The sequence below is a fragment of the Protobothrops mucrosquamatus genome, unplaced genomic scaffold, assembly GCF_001527695.2.
Source record: "Protobothrops mucrosquamatus isolate PMUCROS unplaced genomic scaffold, P.Mucros_1.0 scaffold5276, whole genome shotgun sequence".
In the NCBI taxonomy this organism is placed as follows: domain Eukaryota; kingdom Metazoa; phylum Chordata; class Lepidosauria; order Squamata; family Viperidae; genus Protobothrops; species Protobothrops mucrosquamatus.
Window position 1 is genome coordinate 51,377 of NW_015391142.1, and position 4,765 is coordinate 56,141.

Below are 4,765 nucleotides of genomic sequence, written 5' to 3' on the forward strand. Positions count from 1 at the left end.
GACGCCATTTGTATCTTTGTATTTGGGTTTTGATTCAGTTGGAAGATTAATCCATCTTCTAATTCTTTTCCAATTTTCATGAAGTTGATTTATTTTCATTCTCATTTATTTCAGTTGATTCATTTTCTTCCATACAATTTTTTTCCTATAAGGTCAATTCTTGACCTCACCAAAAAATGCTCTATCTTAACATTCAGAACCTCTCATCATCCAAATATACTTCATTACTTCTTCCAGACTTTATTATAAACTGGCAAATCAATCATGCTTTTTGTTTTATATTGATTCTTTTGACATCTATACATATCAAAGATTTATAGTTAAACCGTTCACAACCATTTTTTATTATTTCCATTTTTGGAAGATACTTATCAATCACCATTCTAATTCATTCTAGGGTTTCTGAATGGCTGATTCACTTTCTCTTTTCTTGATTCCACCCGCCCATCCATTCATGTCACTCAGCAAAATCATGTTTTCCCCTTGATCAGAATGCCCTGCAATCCTACCCCACTCTTTTCTTTTACATTATCACCATTCGCTAGAGTATGACATGGCAACTATCATCAATTTATCAATGTGTATTTTTATATGCACCTAGATGACACTAATTCATACCTTCTGACATACAGTTTAGACCTTTTGTTTGTAATTAAACCTACATTTTTATACACACAAACACTTCACTTTTATTAAAGTCTGTTAGATTTTAGTTTTGCAGACTCATGCCATGTCTATTTTTCGATCTTTAATTTGTTGTTCTGCTCGTCACCATTTATTTCTCTTGGATTCCAAGTCTCAATCTTCTTTATGCTATGATCATGACCAGATGCTCTCATAGCTTATTGTAATCTAGTATACAGCACACTAGATTACAAGTCTTAGTCCTACCCAAGGCTCATAAACTCTTCTTTGCTAGTAATAAGGGCAATCCTGATAAACTCTGACACATTTTGGCCAGTGAGTCATGTATAAAATTACAGCCCAGTTTTATTCCAAACATCTTCACTCTATTCTGTGCAAATTAGGATCTCTAATCTAGATATTTTTTTTTTGCAAACCAACATATTATCACACATCTCACCAGCTAGGAGAGATAGGCACTTGACTGATATACTTAGGATTGTCCAGGAAAATATGATTTTTGGAATTTATAACATATCTTACAATTACAGTAGAATAGCAGAGAGCTGGGATAAAAAAATATTGGAATCTTTGCAAGAATATTCAAAGTCTTCTGAAACCCCTCTTTGTAGCTAAAGAATTTGCATCAATTTTAGCATAGTTTTAGTTTAAACGTCTTAGTGGTATAGTGCAATGTTTTTAATCTTTCCCTGTGGGAATAGATTTGGAGCTACTTTAAACAGACTGGTTCAAAATCTGGAGATGTCTGCTCTTGCTCTGTAATACATAAAAGGTAAAATGATCTCTCTGCTTTATAAAGAGCTTTTTGTTCAGGACTCTCTCTCTCTCATCACCAGCTATGACTGCAAGGAGCCCGGTCAGGAATTGAACCACGGGTTCCATGTGGGAAACTATTTGTTACTGTGTTAAGGACAAAGACAGATTCATGTTTCAATTATTCTGGATTGGTTTGTTGGCTGGTAACGGGGACCTGATCAAAGACTAATGGAAAAATAATTACCAGCCCAGTAGGAAATATCTTGCTGAGAGCCATTCTTTCCCCAGGGTGCCACACAGAGAGGCTAAAAGATAAAATAGTCACCAAACCTCCTACAGGTGCGAACTTGCTTGGTTATTTTTTTGCTTTGACAATATGGTGTCTCACACTGACTGCTCAGAAGTCCTGGAAAAAGCAGGTCTTTCTGTTGAATTAGTACAGATAGTCCTCGACTCAAAGAGGACCTTCATTTAGTGACCATTTGAACTTACAATGACACTGAAAAAAGTGAGTTATGACCAGTCCTTGCACTTATAACCTTCACAGCACCTCCATGGTCACATGATCAAAATGGTGGGCTCTTGGCAACTGGCATGTATTTATGATGGTTGCAGTGTCCTTGGCTCATGTGATCACTATTTGTGACCTTACCAGCTGGCTTCCAGCAAGCACAGTCAATGGGGGAAGCTGGATTTGCTTAATGACAGCCTGATTCACTTAACAACTGCAGTGATTTACTTAACTGTGGCAAAAAAGATCATAACATAGGGCACAGCTCACTTAACAGCTGCCTTACTTAACAGTGGAAATTCTGGTCCCAAGTGTGATCATAAATAATTGCCATATTTTGAGCCAGACCTTGGATTAATTTAGTGATTGGCAACTGTAGCATTCTGTATTATATTGAAATATAACTTTCAGGATACTTCTCTATTAATCATGCCAACTACGCTTGCTGGATTTTACAGTTCAACAATATCTGGAAAAATATTCCAGATATTGTTGAACTGTAAAATATATATATATATATATATATATATATTTCTCACATCATATGGCAAAGAAACCAAAAGCCAACAAAAACTTCATTTGTTAGCATATTTAATTCCTACCTTCAGAAAGCCAATGAAATTTTAATATTGATAATTTTTCACTTGCTGTTAGTGCAGACCTCTGTGGGGATTGTTCCTACTTAGGTTAATGTCATTGGACATGTAATCTGGGTCACTTTCCATTTATAACTTATACAGAGTCAGTCAATCCGTCAATCCATCCATCCGTCTAACTGAAATTAAAAAGCTTCTTCAAGCTTAAGTTCAAATGTATCTTGCAAACTCAATCAGATGCTTCTTGTTCTGTTCTGCAGAGATTCTTTCAGTCTTTTCTCATATAAATTGCTTTGCCTGCCAATATCCTCCATAAAATGTTACATCTCAAGTTGAGGATTGTATGATATTTTTCAAATTTGCTAAGAGTGCAATATCAAGAGAAAGAAACCTTTGATTATGCTGGGTAGGAATTTGCAAGAGTTGAAGTCATAACAACCAGGAGACAAAGAGTTGATGTCTCTGGTTGTCCTAAAGGATTTCAACTGGAATATTCAAAGTATTTCTCATAACAGGTAGCCAGAATAACAATAACAAGAGGAATTATTACTTGGCAGGCAGTATTGAAACCCAAAGCAACAGCTTTTGCTGAAACTCAGTACGTGACCAATAGTTCATATATGAAACTTGGGAAGGAAGAGAGCAAGATATTAGTAAGCAGAATTGAGTTTCATATTGGCTTACCTGGCTCCATTACGTGATGAGGGATCCCTTTTTGCTTGTGATTATAGTATTCTAGGAAGTGAAAGGCATCAGCTGGGTCTTCTGTTCGGTCTTTGTTCTTCTCTTTGCTTGTTTTTATACACTTACAGTAAACTTCAGGTAGAGATAAGGTTTTTGGCTTATTCCTGTCATGTCTTGCACTAGGCTACAGTACATATCTCCTGGCTAGTTTTCATGTGAGCACAAATAGATTATTACTATTTAGATTACAAAGGTCTTTGCTTTAAACAAACAACCAGTTGTGAGCACCTTGGCTCTAGAGCAAAATGTCTTTCATTTTGGTTTTTTTTTAAGTCCCAAGGCCTCCTGCTTGGATGCTAAATTTTCAGTGCTGCTCAGTATTTGCACTTTTTCCCCCCAGCTGTTCTCTAATTGCTGATTTCCCACAGACATTCTGCTACCTTCGCCAGCAGGCATAATAGTGGATAAGATGGGTAAGATTACCACTTAAACTGGTTGCCGATTATTACATGACAAACTGGNAATACTAAATAGTTTGGGCGGGGGAGACAATAGATTTTTACCCAAAACCACAATATGTCATTAGTTCATTCCATTGTAAATGTCAAAGGCTAGTTATACTGGGAAAAGTTGTCCTTTATATTGGTTAAAAATAAACATGTGTGTGCAAGGTTTTCAAAATCCATGGCTCAAAAGGGAGTTTAGTTGCCTCTTTATGAGTCCAGGCTATTTATGGGTTTTTTTTAAATGGGGAGGGATAACCCTTTTCAGTCAGTCTTGACTGTCTTAGGCCCAATACCCTTCAATATATTCATCAATGATTTAGACAAGGGGGTAGAAGGGGAACTCGTCAGATTTGTAGATGACAATAAGCTGGTGGGAATAGCCAAAGCTCCAGAAGATAGGCCCAAGATACAGAAGGATCTTGACATACTTGAATCTGGCCCTATCTAACAAAATGAAATTCAATGTGGATAAAAGTAAACTTCTACATTTAGACAAGAAAAACCAAGTGAACAGGTATAGTATATGGGTGGTATCTTGCTCAACTGTAGCAACTGTGAGAGGGATCTTGGAGTCCTAGTGGACAATCACTTAAATATGAGCCAGCAGTGTGCTGCAGCTGCCAAAAAAGCCAACACAGTGCTAGGCTGCATTAACAGAGGGACAGAATCAAGATTATGTGAAGCATTAATATCACTTTATAATGCCTTGGAAAGACCATACTTGGAATATTGCATTCAGTTTTGGTTGCCATGATATAAAAAAAGATGTTGAGATTCTAGAAAGAGTGCAGAGAAGAGCAACAAAGAAGATTAGGGGCATGGAGGTTAAAACATACAAAATATGATTGCAGGAATTGGATATGTCTACTTTATTATTATTATTATTATTATTATTAATTTAATTTATATACCGCCCTTCTCCCGCAGGACTCAGGGCGGTGCACAGCGTATTAAAAACAGTACAAATACAAAGCATAAAAATACAAACCCCTGTAAAACCAGATTAAAAAACCGAATATTAGAAGCTGTGTCTCTATTTAAAATTATTTTTAAAATCACCCTAAATA